Source organism: Lissotriton helveticus (assembly GCF_964261635.1).
Source record: "Lissotriton helveticus chromosome 1_1 unlocalized genomic scaffold, aLisHel1.1 SUPER_1_unloc_12, whole genome shotgun sequence".
Taxonomy (NCBI): Eukaryota; Metazoa; Chordata; class Amphibia; order Caudata; family Salamandridae; genus Lissotriton; species Lissotriton helveticus.
Genome location: NW_027611651.1, coordinates 768,592 through 786,240, shown reverse-complemented (window position 1 = coordinate 786,240; position 17,649 = coordinate 768,592). Strand labels below are relative to the sequence as shown.

Genomic DNA, 17,649 nt, shown 5'->3' with positions numbered 1-17,649 from the left:
AGAGGGGGGCACATCTCCTATTCTATCTAAGGTTTCCGGCCTGTCCTGCCGCCAAAAAGGGGGTAAGGACAGGATGGAGGCCAGCTCCTTCGAACAGGAGAGGCTGGGGTCACATTACAAAGGAGGCAAGACCTCTGAAGCTCCCCACCACAGATGGCTCTTCCTGTCTAGGGTAGACGTGAACACCTCCACCCAGGAAAGGCATAGTTCTCAGCCTCAGAGTGCAGGCACTCTCCCCTGAGGTCAGAATATAGCCTGTGGTAGCAGGCTGGCTCAGGCCAGTCAATGACCACACTAAGGATTGGTAGGTTTCAGGGGACCCCTCTAAGGGGCCCTCTGTGTGCAATGTTTAATAAAATTGACACTGGAATCAGTGCAAGTTTATTATGTTGAGATGCTTGGTGCCAAACATCACATATTTCAGTGAAGCCATCATGTAGCTGCGAACTCATAATGACGAGTGTCCAGCCTATGTACTTACTATGACTTCCCTGGTCACTTACAATATCCTGGAATCGACTAGGATATTGCAGGGGCATCAGGGGCTTTTCATGCAGATATGCCCTCACAGGGGGGAGGGGATGTGGTGCAGCAGCCAGAGCTGCCGACTTGGGAACTGGGAATCCGGGTTCAAGTCTGTGCTTCAGCGCAACATCCTGTGATTCAGGGCAATCACTGTATCTCCCGGTACCCATAGACAACGTCTGTAAACCATCACAGGTGATGAGCTGCAATATATAAATCTGCAAACTTTAACTCACTGCCCGAGATTTGTGTAAGACATCCCTCTAGCAGTGTTCATGGGAATGGCACACAGGGATGTGTGCCAGGTCGGCTCTTCAGTTTTGTCAGTAGGTGACGGAGTCTGAATTTAATAAGTGTCCCACTCAGTAAGGAGGGATCTATCACCCACTCCCCTTCTTCTCTGTTGTTGTCAGTTGTGTGTGCGTCCTCCGGGTGATGAGACATCGATGCCACCGGAGGGGGCAGCCCGATGATTGATGAAGGCAGAGGAAGAGGTGTCTGTGGGACAGATGAGGCCGACTCCGAGGGAGGAAATCGGCGGTAGTAGTCATCAAGCACATGTTGCAAGTTAGTGATGAGAGACATGGGCATCTGCACAGTTGGATTCTCAAGTGGTGGTTGAGTATTAGGCTCAGGGTAATAATCATATCCTTGGTCATCATCAATATCTTGTCATTTGATGAGAAGCTCGGAAGGAGTACGAGCAGCACGGAACCGGTCATCCTCTTCCGAAACCTCCTCATTAGCCCCATAGTCAAAAGGCTCCACAGAAAGATTTGGAGATGGTTGAAATGGCAATAGATCCAAAGAAGAGTTCCTAAGTTGACATTGAAGTGGGGAAACATCCGTCGTTCCTGAAGGCGGCAAAAGTGTTGCTGAAGATTTCAAGGGGACTAGAGACATCAAAGCTGAAGGTGGAACCAAGGATGCCGCTGCCGACTCAGCAGTCGACGACGAAGAGCGTGGGTGAAGTTCCGTAAGGAAAGGTGTCTGTGCTGTCAACGAGGCAACCGTCGAGGAGGCAACCGTCGACGAAGCAGGTGGAGCCTTGAGAGCCATCGACCGTCTCGTCAGCGAGGAGGCATCCGTCGATGACTGACCGGAGACAGACCTCTTTTATGTCAACGACGAAGTGAGGGAGGTGGCAGACGAGCGAGGCTTCACCGACACCATGACAAACGTCGACAGAGAGGACGCTGACGACATAATCATTGTAGGTTGAGGAGAAGAGAAGGTGGAAGTCGTCGTTGTAGAAGTGGCGACGGAAGTCATTGTCGACGAGGAACTAATTTTTTAGGCAAATTTGTTGCAGGAATAGACTAGGACGTCTGAGAATTAGAGGCAGATCTCGGAGGCGTAGAGGGCATAAGTAGTCCCTTAGAAGGAGCAGGAGCCCTTTTTGAGGAAGTCTGGCCTTCATGAGTAGAGGTGTGGTGTTTCTTGAGAATCTTAACCTTAGCAGATACCATCTCCGCCTCACTAGCCCTCTTCTTAGAGATGACAGTCCCGAGAGAGGAATCACTCTCAACATCTGATAAGTGATCATCCTTGGTCTTGAGTTTCTGTAACCACAGAAGTAGACGTCCCTCTCTGTCTCTTTAAGTCTTTTGAGGAAAAGTCCTGCGGATTTTACAATCTCTCACCTGATGTTCAAGGTGGAGGCAGTAGATACACTTTTTGTGGGGGTCTTCGGAATGAAGCCGGAGTTTCCCACAAGACTCACAGTCTCGGATGAGTGACCTCTTTGTAGTAGACAAAGCAGTGAAGATATTCTGAAGAGTTTCTGAAGGGTAAAGGTAGTTGTACTGAGCAGAGCTCAGGGAGACTCCCTTCACACGACGTGCAGTAGAAAATCTGAGAGCCTGAGCCTCTGAGGAGAAGGTTCCAGAGGGTGCTGTAGCCTGATTGGCTGGAGTTTGTACCATATCTAATGACTTGGACAAGTTATTAAAGTGGCAACTACCCAGTGTCTGTATCTACTCGGGTCCAGAGATATATCCACACTCTGGATCTTAGGTCTTCCCATTTGAATACCCTAGCTACTTCGTCCTTTAAACGCTGAAATTGAGGGGACTAAGATTTGCGGTCCTGGCCCCTCAATTTTGGAATTCTCTCCCTCAGGACATTAGATTGAGGATATCATATCCTCAATTTTGGAAACTCTTAAAAACCTGGCTCTTTCGCCAGGCTTATGAATGAATCACTTAGTGGCAGGACTCCCTTGTCCGCAGCGCCATGAAACCTTGTGGTGTGCACGCGCTTTATAAGTATTTTTAACATAACGTAACATTTAACATCGTCTAAATGGGACAACCTGGTAAGTCCTTCTGCATTGGCAAGGTCTCTGTTTCACTTCAAAGTCCATTCCCTGTAGGGAGATGGACTACTTTAGCAAATTGGGATTTCCACCTTTCATTTGCATTAACCATCCGAGAAGCCTGTGGTCGGTTTGAACTAGGAAGTGAGAGCCAAAGAGGTTTGACCTAAACTTCTCAAGGGACCAAACCACAGCAAAGGGGTCCATCTAAATGGCAGTTCAATGCTGCTCCCTGGGGATTAGCCTTCTACTGATGAAAGCCACTGGCTGATCTTGACCTTGGTCATGTTTTTGGGATAGCACTGCTCCTATACCATGTTCAGAGGCATCAGTCTGCACAATAAATTGCTTGGCATAATCTGCAGATTTCAGAACAGCTGCAGAGCACATCGCTTCCTTCAGCGTATCAAGAGCCTTTAGACAGCTCACAGTCCAGTTCACTATTTGTCGGCATTCTTTTGGAAGTTTGTTCTGTGAGGGGTGCCACAATGGTGCCATAATCCCTCACAAACCTCATATAGTACCTGTGAAGCCAAGAAAGGCCCTCTCTTGAGTCTGGGTAGTAGGAGCCACCCAGTCCAGAATTGTCTAGATCTTGGGTTGTAATGGTTGAACCTGGCCTCCACTCACGAGGCGACCCAAGTATGCAACCTTTCCCTGCCCTATCTGGCACTTGCATGCCTTGATAATGAGGCCTGCACTTCTCAGAGCCTCCAGTACTTTCCTAAGTTGGATCAGGTGCTCCTGCCAGGTGGAGCTGAAGACAGCAATATTGTGTAGAAATGCTGCACTCAACGATTCCAATCCAGCAAGGGCTTAGTTCACCAACCTTTGAAAAGTGGCAGGTGCATTTTTCAAACCAAAGGGCACCACAGTGAACTGATAATACCCATCTGGGGTTGAAAATGCAGATATTTCTTTTGCTCCTGCAGTCGTCAGTCCTATCTGCCAGTGCTCTGATGTGAGATCGAACATACTCAGATACTTGGCTGCTCCCAACCTGTCAATAAGTTCATCTGCCCATGGAGTTTGGTATTCATTGCTTTTGGTCACAGCATTCACACCCCAATAGTTCACACAAAACCTCATTTCTTTCTTACCATCCTGGTTATGAGACTTGGGGATTAAGACAACTGGGCAGGTCCAGGGGCTCTCAGAAAGCTTTAAAACTCCTAATTCCAGCATCATGCTTACTTCAGCTTTGATGCTCTCTTTCACATGTTCAGTCGGCCTGTATGTTTTATTCTCGAAAGGTAGTCTTTCATCAGCGTCTACAGCATGGATACACCATCTAGTCTGGCGAGAGGTCAAAAAGAAGAGCTCAGCAAAATGATTTAGGACTTGCCTGCAATTAGTCTCCTGATGGGCAGGTAGGGTGTCTGACAAGACCACACCTTCCACTGACCCATCTTTTGGATTGCTGGACAGGTCAGGGACAGGTTCGCTCTTTGCTTCCTGATCCTCATCTGGAACCATGAGCAAGATCACATCTGCCATGTCATAGTAGGGTGTAAGGCGGTTGAGATGGATGACCTCTTATGGTTCCTGTCACAGCCAGGGTCTACCAGGTAGGTGACCTCCCTTTTTCTTTCTAGGATAGGGTAGGGTCCACTCCACTTACCGTGCAGATCCCAAGGAACCACGGGCCCCAAAACCCACACCATCTGCCCTGGATGGAACTCAACCATAGCAACCTTTTGGCATCACCAGAGCTTCTGGAGCTAGGCTGACCTCAATGTTTTTGCTTGCTTTTTCCACGTACTCATACATACTGGAGCAAACGCCAAGCATATAGTCAACTATATCTGCTACGGTTCAACAAGAGGTTTCTCCAATCCCTCCTTCACAAGGCACAGTGGTCCTGACAGGAAATCCCAAACAGAAATAAGGAGGACCCCACTCCCTTCTATGGCCCTTCCCAATAGGCAAAAAGCAGGCATGGAAGTAAGACATCCCATCTTCTTCTGAGTTTTTCAGGAAGTCCATCAATCATGCCCTTCATCTTTCAACAAGGCCATTACACATAGCAGAGTGGCTTTGGCCAGGACTTATGCAGCGGGGGATTGGAGGTCCCACATTTGGACCCCTAATATTATGCCGTTCAATTGCAACACGCAGCTCGATGGCTCAACACAGTCCCTAGTAGGGAAATGCGGCTCTTCGAGCAAATGGTGGACGCTGGTTGTCTTCCAGAGCTGTTAATGGAGGAATAAGGTACACCGAGAGATACTCCATATGTTGTGCGACAGACGGCCAGAGTATGACAATGGTTTGTAGTGAGAGTAGTTAAGCGCGCACCATTCCATAGGGAGCTCTCAATCTGGATATTAAAATCAATCAGGCAGATAGCACTTAGTTTGTCCTTCCAGGCATTGAGGGAGGGGGATGCGAGCAATAGGGTGAATTGTACCCAGATGAGACTTCTCGCCTTTAAACATGCCCGCAAAGATTTTGGTCTAAGCCAGTGGCTATTTTTACAAGATGCAGGCTTGGCAGACGTAACTAAGCACACCTGGCCATGCTTTGCGACAGCTCCGCTGCATGTTCAAACCCTGGAAATACTGCTAACCTATGGCACTTGTAGACACCTAATTATGGAGCTTTACAGTACAATGCGATCAGATACAGTAGGCACTACACACGGACCGAGGCCTGGAATTTAGACTTTGACATTCCAATGGAAGATCAAGACCGGTAGCGGGCCTGTGAACTAACACGCATGGTTTCTAGTAATGCCCATTTTCAACTGATACATTATAATTTTCTGCGAAGAACCTACTTAACGCCACAAGGCCTTCATCGAATGGTCGGGTCTTGCCCCGATATATGCTTGCACTGCAACACTGTGGGGGCTGATTTCTTACATTAACCATGATCCTGCGATGCAATACACTCCTTCTGGCAAATAGCTGTCGAAGAAATGGTGAAGTCTGGCCTTCATGAGTAGAGGTGTGGTGTTTCTTGAGAATCTTAACCTTAGCAGATACCATCTCCGCCTCACTAGCCCTCTTCTTAGAGATGACAGTCCCGAGAGAGGAATCACTCTCAACATCTGATAAGTGATCATCCTTGGTCTTGAGTTTCTGTAACCACAGAAGTAGACGTCCCTCTCTGTCTCTTTAAGTCTTTTGAGGAAAAGTCCTGCGGATTTTACAATCTCTCACCTGATGTTCAAGGTGGAGGCAGTAGATACACTTTTTGTGAGGGTCTTCGGAATGAAGCCGGAGTTTCCCACAAGACTCACAGTCTCGGATGAGTGACCTCTTTGTAGTAGACAAAGCAGTGAAGATATTCTGAAGAGTTTCTGAAGGGTAAAGGTAGTTGTACTGAGCAGAGCTCAGGGAGACTCCCTTCACACGACGTGTGGTAGAAAATCTGAGAGCCTGAGCCTCTGAGGAGAAGGTTCCAGAGGGTGCTGTAGCCTGATTGGCTGGAGTTTGTACCATATCTAATGACTTGGACAAGTTATTAAAGTGGCAACTACCCAGTGTCTCTATCTACTCGGGTCCAGAGATATATCCACACTCTGGATCTTAGGTCTTCCCATTTGAATACCCTAGCTACTTCGTCCTTTAAACGCTGAAATTGGGGGGACTAAGATTTGCGGTCCTGGCCCCTCAATTTTGGAATTCTCTCCCTCAGGACATTAGATTGAGGATATCATATCCTCAATTTTGGAAACTCTTAAAAACCTGGCTCTTTCGCCAGGCTTATGAATGAATCACTTAGTGGCAGGACTCCCTTGTCCGCAGCGCCATGAAACCTTGTGGTGTGCACGCGCTTTATAAGTATTTTTAACATAACGTAACATTTAACATCGTCTAAATGGGACAACCTGGTAAGTCCTTCTGCATTGGCACTCCCAGGTCTCTGTTTCACTTCAAAGTCCATTCCCTGTAGGGAGATGGACTACTTTAGCAAATTGGGATTTCCACCTTTCATTTGCATTAACCATCCGAGAAGCCTGTGGTCGGTTTGAACTAGGAAGTGAGAGCCAAAGAGGTTTGACCTAAACTTCTCAAGGGACCAAACCACAGCAAAGGGGTCCATCTAAATGGCAGTTCAATGCTGCTCCCTGGGGATTAGCCGTCTACTGATGAAAGCCACTGGCTGATCTTGACCTTGGTCATGTTTTTGGGATAGCACTGCTCCTATACCATGTTCAGAGGCATCAGTCTGCACAATAAATTGCTTGGCATAATCTGCAGATTTCAGAACAGCTGCAGAGCACATCGCTTCCTTCAGCGTATCAAGAGCCTTTAGACAGCTCACAGTCCAGTTCACTATTTGTCGGCATTCTTTTGGAAGTTTGTTCTGTGAGGGGTGCCACAATGGTGCCATAATCCCTCACAAACCTCATATAGTACCTGTGAAGCCAAGAAAGGCCCTCTCTTGAGTCTGGGTAGTAGGAGCCACCCAGTCCAGAATTGTCTAGATCTTGGGTTGTAATGGTTGAACCTGGCCTCCACTCACGAGGCGACCCAAGTATGCAACCTTTCCCTGCCCTATCTGGCACTTGCATGCCTTGATAATGAGGCCTGCACTTCTCAGAGCCTCCAGTACTTTCCTAAGTTGGATCAGGTGCTCCTGCCAGGTGGAGCTAAAGACAGCAATATTGTGTAGAAATGCTGCACTCAACGATTCCAATCCAGCAAGGGCTTAGTTCACCAACCTTTGAAAAGTGGCAGGTGCATTTTTCAAACCAAAGGGCACCACAGTGAACTGATAATACCCATCTGGGGTTGAAAATGCAGATATTTCTTTTGCTCCTGCAGTCGTCAGTCCTATCTGCCAGTGCTCTGATGTGAGATCAAACATACTCAGATACTTGGCTGCTCCCAACCTGTCAATAAGTTCATCTGCCCATGGAGTTTGGTATTCATTGCTTTTGGTCACAGCATTCACACCCCAATAGTTCACACAAAACCTCATTTCTTTCTTACCATCCTGGTTATGAGACTTGGGGATTAAGACAACTGGGCAGGTCCAGGGGCTCTCAGAAAGCTTTAAAACTCCTAATTCCAGCATCATGCTTACTTCAGCTTTGATGCTCTCTTTCACATGTTCAGTCGGCCTGTATGTTTTATTCTCGAAAGGTAGTCTTTCATCAGCGTCTACAGCATGGATACACCATCTAGTCTGGCGAGAGGTCAAAAAGAAGAGCTCAGCAAAATGATTTAGGACTTGCCTGCAATTAGTCTCCTGATGGGCAGGTAGGGTGTCTGACAAGACCACACCTTCCACTGACCCATCTTTTGGATTGCTGGACAGGTCAGGGACAGGTTCGCTCTTTGCTTCCTGATCCTCATCTGGAACCATGAGCAAGATCACATCTGCCATGTCATAGTAGGGTGTAAGGCGGTTGAGATGGATGACCTCTTATGGTCACAGCCAGGGTCTACCAGGTAGGTGACCTCCCTTTTTCTTTCTAGGACAGGGTAGGGTCCACTCCACTTACCGTGCAGATCCCAAGGAACCACAGGCCCCAAAACCCACACCATCTGCCCTGGATGGAACTCAACCATAGCAACCTTTTGGCATCACCAGAGCTTCTGGAGCTAGGCTGACCTCAATGTTTTTGCTGGCTTTTTCCACGTACTCACACATACTGGAGCAAACGCCAAGCACATAGTCAACTATATCTGCTACGGTTCAACAAGAGGTTTCTCCAATCCCTCCTTCACAAGGCACAGTGGTCCCGACAGGAAATCCCAAACAGAAATAAGGAGGACCCCACTCCCTTCTATGGCCCTTCCCAATAGGCAAAAAGCAGGCATGGAAGTAAGACATCCCATCTTCTTCTGAGTTTTTCAGGAAGTCCATCAATCATGCCCTTCATCTTTCAACAAGGCCATTACACATAGCAGAGTGGCTTTGGCCAGGACTTATGCAGCGGGGGATTGGAGGTCCCACATTTGGACCCCTAATATTATGCCGTTCAATTGCAACACGCAGCTCGATCGCTCAACACAGTCCCTAGTAGGGAAATGCGGCTCTTCGAGCAAATGGTGGACGCTGGTTGTCTTCCAGAGCTGTTAATGGAGGAATAAGGTACACCGAGAGATACTCCATATGTTGTGCGACAGACGGCCAGAGTATGGCATTGGTTTGTAGTGAGAGTAGTTAAGCGCGCACCATTCCATAGGGAGCTCTCAATCTGGATATTAAAATCAATGGCACTCAGTTTGTCCTTCCAGGCATTGAGGGAGGGGGATGCGAGCAATAGGGTGAATTGTACCCAGATGAGACTTCTCGCCTTTAAACATGCCCGCAAAGATTTTGGTCTAAGCCAGTGGCTATTTTTACAAGATGCAGGCTTGGCAGACGTAACTAAGCACACCTGGCCATGCTTTGCGACAGCTCCGCTGCATGTTCAAACCCTGGAAATACTGCTAACCTATGGCACTTGTAGACACCTAATTATGGATCTTTACAGTACAATGCGATCAGATACAGTAGGCACTACACACGGACCGAGGCCTGGAATTTAGACTTTGACATTCCAATGGAAGATCAAGACCGGTAGCGGGCCTGTGAACTAACACGCATGGTTTCTAGTAATGCCCATTTTCAACTGATACATTATAATTTTCTGCGAAGAACCTACTTAACGCCACAAGGCCTTCATCGAATGGTCGGGTCTTGCCCCGATATATGCTTGCACTGCAACACTGTGGGGGCTGATTTCTTACATTAACCATGATCCTGCGATGCAATACACTCCTTCTGGCAAATAGCTGTCGAAGAAATGGTGCATGCCACACAACTAAGTATTGAGCTGACACCCAAATGCTGTTTATTAGGCCTCTTTAGTTGTCAGAAAGGGCGCATGATAACCTATACATTTGGTCAGTCGCCAATGGTACTGGCATGACGTAAAATTGCAATCACATGGCTGCCCAGCATGCCCCAACGATTGCGCTCTGGCACAGAGATGGGCCTCTTCTTCTACGGCGGACGCTTCTATCTCGTCTTGGTCAGATTCTTCCCCCGAAAGCATGTCCTGAAGGCACATCTTGGGAATCCAGATAGATTTCGAGCACGGAATCCGACTCTGGAATCGAGAGGGCCTCTTCTTCTACGGAGGACGCTTCTATCTCTTCTTGGTCAGATTCTTCTGCAAAGATATCCAGAGTGTGTTGAATGCTTTGACGCTTCCTCTCTCGTCATCGAGTCTGATGATCGGGTAGAGTCCTCTTGGACCGAAACGACTTACAAGCGTTGCAGTCTTCCTGCTTGTGCTCTGGAGAGAGGCGCAAGTTACAAACTTGATGTAGGTCAATGCGAGGGTACTAGGCGTGCCACCCAGGACAGAAATGGACTCCGTTTCATTTGCAGATGGCTGGCCCTATGCAGCAAGGCCCGATGATTGCCCACAAGGTTTTCGATCGAAAATGGAGAATTTGTTGATTAATTTGAAACGCGGAGAACAGGGAAACGCGTACCTAATCAATACCGTTGAGGGTAAAGTGGACTGCACACTGAGAGGAACCCGAAGAGCGGTTTCAGAGCGCAGCAATACACATCTGAACCAGTTTGGGGTAAAAAACAACAATGGAGTCAATGCCCATGCGCACTATCACCGAAAGGAGGAGTCACCTTACCTCGCGACTGGAAAGACTTCTTCGAAGAAAAACAACTTGCAAACATCCGGACCCAACACAAGATGGCAGGAGTGTGCAAAGCATGTGCATCTACAGCATACATGCCTCGAACAGAGGATTAATGGCCCCAAATATCTGCCGTGGTATCTGGTCATGTTGTGGCTGAGTGTGCATGTGATGTGGCAGGCTATAGTGCTTGGTGTGATTTGGTCATTTTTGACAAGGTGGAGTGCTGAATGGTTAGGCAATTTTTGATTTTATTTGTCTTTGGCATCGTGTGATATAGTGCGGTACCTACCTTATGATGTAAGTAAATAAATTACATTGCTAATATACCATAAGGATGTGGGGTGAGTGGTATTATGGCCGAAGCCTTGCTGATTATATGCAGAATAACAGGTCTGGGAGGTCACTACTGACTAGAGCAGGTTAGCAGAAGCACAGGCCTTGGGCATTGATCCTATTGAGGATAATATGTGACGGGCCACTGGTGACTGGAGCTGGCTAGCAAGAACGCTGGCCTCTGGTATTCATTACAAGCAGGGTAACAATACATGTCAATATTGACAGGACCTGGTTGGCAAAGGAGCTGACCTCTGGTTTTGAATATTTGCAGGATTTAAGGTACAGGGGTCCCTACTGACTGGAGTTACCTAGCTAGATAATAGCTCTCAGGGGGGCAATACTGACTGAAGTTGGTTAGTATGATCACTAGTCCCAAGGTGCTACTAATGACTCAAGTTGGCTAGAATGATAACAGGTCCCAGGGGCCAGTACTAACAGGAGCTGGCTAGTAGGCTTACATACAGGCCCAAGGGGCTACTACTGACTGGAGCTGGCTAATAGAATAACAGACCCAAGGGTGGAGGGGTGCGAGTGGCACCAGTGACTGGAGTTGGCTAGAAGCATTGACAACCTTGGGTACTGATTAAATGCAGGATTCCAAGTCACAGGAGGCACGGCTGAATATGGCTGGCTAATAGCAGTGGTGGCCACTGGGAAGAAGGAATGGAGAAAGCATAACTGGATATACTGGTTTCTTTAATACCGATAATTGGTTACCCATGAATGCCATAACGTGCATTAATATATTACATTACCAAATTACAATAGAATTTGATGTCTCTGTTCGCCTTAATATGCCTGCAAAGTTACATGATTCTATTAGGGCCCAGAACCATCTTATTTAGTCATTTCCATCTTCACACTTTCCTGCATCTTGTAGTAATTGAATATTGACAAACACAAGTGTTATTTCCAGAAACAGTGAATTCTGCAGCTTTTCTGTGTATCTTTTATCTGCACCTCACAGACTACGCACATTGCTCTCGAGAGAAGATCCTGCCTCCTACTCATTAGTGTTGTTTCAGTAACTGTTTCTATCATGTGTTCATGTTTCATTGACTTGTATTAGGAGAAAAGTGTATAAAAATACATTGTGTAGCATTAGCATTATATTCTCCAAATTGCTTTAGGATGGATGCTCTCGTCCATTGCAAAGACAATTGTCACTTGTTACTTTGCTTGGCCTTTTGCTATTTTTGCATTAAATGTATGATAGATGTGTAGGCCTCCCGGTGTGTAGTGTTTTATTTTATATAGCACAAAAGATGCTGAGGAAAATGACAGTCCAGTATACACAATCTTCATATAAATTAACTCACAGTATACTGTTCTGGAGGTTCAGTCCCACAAACATTATCTCTAACTGAACGCAGACTAGGAAGCATGTGCTTTTCAAACCAGTTGCCCTCTGATGCGGCGTCCTCGCTAATGGATAAGTCAGTATCTCCTGCATTTTAGGAGGGTTACCGTATCTAGTGCACTCTGTTAGGCAGTGCTCACCTGTTGCTCACCAGATGTTAATAGGCACCTTTTCACCTATGCCCGGTGCAGGGCTTTGAGTTACAGAGATAATCATGCTGTGGAGAAGATTAGGTCTCATTTACCCATTTTCCCATATTTGGTCCTGATGAAATGCCAACAGATTGCTCCATGACTACACAGGGCATGAAAAAAGTATAGACCCCAGCTTACGAGCAGGTCCATAGATGATAGACACTTTCACACAGTGATAGGGGCCATTAGTTCCTCAATTTCTCTGCCACCGTTTTTAATCTCAACATGGACGAGGAAGATCACATTAACTATATTGCGGGAACTGGTCGATAGTTGATCTTATATTCAGGCTTTCCCCAATCTCACATCTTATGACACAAACATTCTGTGTCCTACTATGCTCATCCGGCGTACTTAATAAAAGATCTCCGACAAAGTGCCCTCTTGTGGTGCCTGCCAGGCATTGTAGCGCTGGCGGGGTGAGGAGTATAGCCCAATGATGAAGCATGTCACCTTCAGGTGAGTGAACGCAACTTGTCTTAAGAGCACATGCTTCCTAGGGTGTCTGCGTTCAGTTATAGATAATGACTCTGGGACTGAACCTCCGGAACAGTATACAGTGATTTGACTGTTTTATTTAACACATGTACATAGCAGATATTGGCGCTTGCTTCTTCCACAAAGATGATCCGATAGCTGCCTCGGAGCGCACATCTTACAGACGAGTATGGGGTTATCATGTTGCTGCTACAAGGTCCTTACCTGTGTGAGTTATCGGGATAGATGCAGGGGGCAGACCCAAACCAGCCACACGTGGAGATCAATGCAAAATACTGAAGAATTAACAGAGCTTCCAAGCTGGTGACCATTACTTAATTGACCTTGAAAATAAAAGACACGGTTTTAGTATTCTGGTGACTCATGACCATAAAAAACAAAGGTTATAAATTCAATATAGTGTCAAATACTTAAAAAATGGAACTGGATGCGCTGAATCCGATGTTGTCTCAGGACATGTGTGACACCTTCCACCACTATTGCTTATGGGACTTGTAGTTTTGTTTTTCTCATTAAAAGGATGGTCTCTAAGGTCCCAGTGTTCTAATCGATGTTGGTCAAGATCAGAGGCCTGATGGAGGATGAAGCATGACACTGCTCTGCTTAGCAGTGAGATGACTGACAGTTCCCCAGCCCTTCCATTCTTTGACCTACAGAAACTCGTCGGCCATTCATATTTTTTTGCAACGACAAAAACTATTATTGCAGCTTGTGTCACTGAAGAGACTTAAAACCCCTGGGAGAAAACGGAGGTGTCGATTTTTGGGGGTAATCAGGATATCTGGTCAAATGACTAGTGGCCACCCTCACTTGGGGATTGCCCCCCTCCCCCAGTTCGCTAGGTACCTAGGGGTGCTTATAGACACCACGATTTCTTTTGAACGTCTGGTCAGCAGGACTGTTTCCGCCTGCTGCGGCATCATCAGGGTTCTAAGAAAGATTGCCCACTATCTTTCCCCCGATGCTCGGAAACAAGCCACTGTGGCATTAGTTTCCTCAAGACTGGACTATTGCAACGCCCTTTATGAGGGTATAAATAAGAGCTTTATTCATCGTTTGTAAATGGTCCAGAATAAGGCGGCAAAGATGGTCCTTAATCTCCCCAGGCTTGCCTCGGCCTCGCTAGCCAGAAGAAACTTACACTGGCTTCCCATTCAGTCCAGGATCTCTTTTAACATTATTTGTCTCGCCCATGGGGCTTTTCAGCATATGTCCCTTGTTTCCCAATGCATTTTGGTATGCTTTTTGTAACATGCACACACCACTTTGCCATTGTAACACACTATTTGCAACCTCTCGCATGTTTTTACCTTTGATACTGGCACAAGTGCCACCTCTGCCTACATAACGCTTGTTTTTGTGCCGGAGTGTCTAGCACCTTTTGCAGTATTATACCATGATACAAATGATTCTTTGTTTTCTTTGTAACTGCACACTTGTCACTTTTTCCTCCTGTGCACTTTTTACTACCTCATGTATTTTTGGCTGCGCACAATTTTTACTACCTCATGTATTTTGTTTGCTCACAATTGTCACTATTACCTTATGTAACGTAACGTATGCTTTTGCAATCTGTTCTTTTGTAATGTTTCTCATTATGTTTCATTTCTGTTCCTTTTGTGAAGCGCTCTGACACCTTCGGGTAAAGTCCGCGCTATATAAAAATGCATAAATAAGTAAATAAATAAATAAATAAAAATGTCTACCTTTCTTTAGGGGAATACTGGAATAAACCAACAAAAAACTACATGTATCTTTTGCTATATATTCAATGGGAATTCAGTAAACCACAACCGCGATTGCTTGTAGTTAATTGCCATGCACATTAAAAATTGAATCAAATGGTAGAAAAAGGTGCTTAATGACATGCTTCCACAACCAATGGTTCAAACGCTACGTGAATACCCGCGTGCTACCTTAACCCTGTGTGTGTATATATGAGCTGTCACCACGTCCCGAACTGACCTGTATCTTCCGTGCTGAGACCTGCCTGAAATGAAAATAACAAAATGATGCCTCAACAAACTTCATAAGCCATATACTGAGGTAATGTGGCATCGTCCAAAAGGACCTTAACCCCTCCTGTGCTCATGACGAGCTCAGCTCGGCATGAGCCACGGCGCTCCGGTCGCACCCGTTTAATGGAACGCTCAGCATTGCAGGGGAATCAGCCCAGCGTGCGAGCGTTCCAACGGGCATAACGAGCTCCGCTCGCCATGAGCAACGGAGGGGTTAAGGTCCTTTTGGAAGATGCGGAAAGAGGTGGCGGTGCGGAGGTACGGAGGAAAAGAGTTCCAAATTCTGGTCGCACAGGTGTCGGTGCACGCAGAAAATCAAACTCAGAAACATATGGCGCCCGCTCCCTATATAATGCAACGCCCCCAGTCTGGGCATGTTTGCAGTTTTGACCCCGCCCTCAAATCCACTGACTCCGCCCCCACTTTTCCAAACCCCGCCCCCCCCAGCCCACATCCACAGGCCACACTCCCACAGCCCCCGCCCCCACAGAGGCCCCGCCCCTGGTAGAGGAGGAGCATTCACACCACAGGCCCCGCCACCACGCGCCTGGGATTAACAACTGCGCATGCGCTCAAGGGTAGTACACCAATGCAGTTTAGAGACGGGGATTACTGTATGCAGCCAGGCTTAGAGTAGTCGGTCTCACGCGCCGTATAAGTGCGCATGCGCGGTAAACAGACACTGCCTCCCGCAGCGGAGCGCGGGTTAAAGCGGGTCTAAGAGTAACAAATGCGCATGCGCAAAGAGTACAGTTCCAATGGAGTTTAGAAACTGAGATTAGAGTGTCTCACCTCTCCTTGTTCACCGCTCAGTGGGGGCTGCTGAGCCTGGGGAAGAGGTGGGGGCACGCTGGGGGCCCAGCTGCCAGTGAGGAGTGTGTCCCGGTGTGTTACTGCCCCCGAGTGACGCGCGCGCTCACGCCGCTGCACGAGCCGCCATCGCGCAGGAACAAAACATGGCGTCTCACAGCTGCGCACGCGCAGGACCGCGCGACAGGGCTGCGCATGTGCAGAGCGAAGATATGGGTCCGTGAACTGCCCTGGACGGAGGCCGCTCAGCCTCACTGCGCCTGCGCAGAGGAGAGACACCCCCCCCTAGGGGAGCAGAACTGGGAGACTTTACACTAAAATACAGCTCACCCTGTGCTGTGGCGCGAGGCGCCTCGTGCTCCGCGGCGGGAGGCAGCTGCTGTCTCTCATTCATCGTGTCCCCGCGCGGACACTGGTATTCTTGTCCCTGCGAGGACCCCGTCCCCCATGTCCTGGCCCTGAGCTTTCGTCCTTTCCTGCGCTCCGTGCTGCCGGAGCCTGTGCTGTGAATCTTTCTTGCATCGATTTCTGGAGTGGGATTGTGGGGACAGCGGAGTCTATCCCCAGCGCATGCGCAGTTGATTCAAAGACCTCTCTAACCCGTGCTGTGGGAAGCAGTGTCTCTCCTCGGCGCATGCGCAGTTGATGCTGTGGGGGAGCAGTGACTGTCCTCGGCGCATGCGCAGTTGTCCGTCTACGGTCCCCCTAAACCCGCGCTCATAGTTCAGTCCTGGGGTTACACAAAGGCCTCGGAAAGCTCAGCCCGACCCCAGCAGGGAGCACAGCACCCATGAAACCCCAGGTGAGGTCAAGAGATACCAAGATTGTCTGGTGCTGGAGGGTCTCGAGCCTGCTCTCCGGGGTTCATTTGTTGTTGTTGTTGTTGCATCGATCGATGATTATTTTGTATCAACAATGCTCCTTGGCCCTCAGTGCTGGGGTTGGGTCACTCTTTCAAGGCCTCAGCAAACGTTGACATTTGTTTCGCCTGAAAAGTCTGTGATGAGAAGATCGACTTGAATCCCGTTTGTGGCTTTCCCCAGAGTGAAGGGGGTCAGCCCCGTGAATCGAAAGTGAAAGAACCCACTCCCAGCAGCACCGACTGCGCCTCATTGCACCTGGGCCTGCACAGCATCATCTGATGAGGCTAAAACACCCCCAAATATGACTCAACCCCACTAGGGCCTTAGTAACCAGGTAGGGGTCAGCCAATGCCCATCAGGTAAACAAGCATTGGCATAGCCAGTAGGTCTCGCCTCTGGGACCTTATAAGCGTTTAGTTATCCAGCACAATATCCTTGGTGCAACAACATCAACTGCTGCATGGCTAAACACTTATAAGGTCCCAAAGGTGCGACCTATTGGCTATGCCAATGCTTCTTTTCATTGGTTCCTGTTTGTGCCTTTTAGAGATGCATGCTTCTGTTTCGTCCTCCTGTCTAACTACTCCCGCCTTTTGTTGATCTAGATCACGCATACTCACAAACATTTTCCCAGGGGCCGCAAAGTTTGGTCTATGGTGTGACCGAGGGCCGCACTGATGCCAGCGGGGTGTAAAGTCGGGGTAGAGAAACAAAGCATGTATATCTAGTGGCTGCCTTTAAGAATGAAGGTGTTCCTAAAGTTAAAGGCCTAGTTACCTCCCTTTCCTAACTGCAATTAACCTTTAAATAAGTGTTTGCTGTATATGTACTTTTTTTTCATGTTAGTACTTATGGTGCCCGCTGCACGGACGTGCAGCGGCACGCTGCTGGCGTGCCTAAGGCTAGCCCGTCTGCGTCCGGACACGGTCAAGGGCAAGGAACCATGCCGGATTAGTCCCAGAAAACGGTAAGCTCATCACATATGATAGAGCATTATTACTCTCATTGAGATACTCGGGTAGAGCCCATTGTGAGATGACTCTAGCGCCAATAAGCTTGATAGGGAAGAAGATGACATGCCCTCTCTGCCAGACTAAGTTTAACTCAGAAAAGAT

The 17,649-nt window shown here is 47.8% G+C and overlaps 1 protein-coding gene and 1 long non-coding RNA gene across 2 annotated transcripts in view; one reads left to right on the top strand and one right to left on the bottom strand.

Annotated features, from left to right (window-relative positions):
- LOC144805503 (uncharacterized) overlaps positions 1-17,649 on the bottom strand; it is a 1,226,074-nt gene that overhangs the window by 620,900 nt on the left and 587,525 nt on the right. The window contains exon 2 of the mRNA XM_078672045.1: positions 16,002-16,098. The gene's annotated coding sequence lies outside the window, so the exon portion shown is untranslated. The remainder of the gene's footprint in view (positions 1-16,001; positions 16,099-17,649) is intronic.
- Positions 16,391-17,649, top strand: part of LOC144805515 (uncharacterized) — a 50,829-nt gene continuing 49,570 nt past the window's right edge. The window contains exon 1 of the long non-coding RNA XR_013605531.1: positions 16,391-16,473. This is a non-coding gene — a long non-coding RNA (uncharacterized LOC144805515). The remainder of the gene's footprint in view (positions 16,474-17,649) is intronic.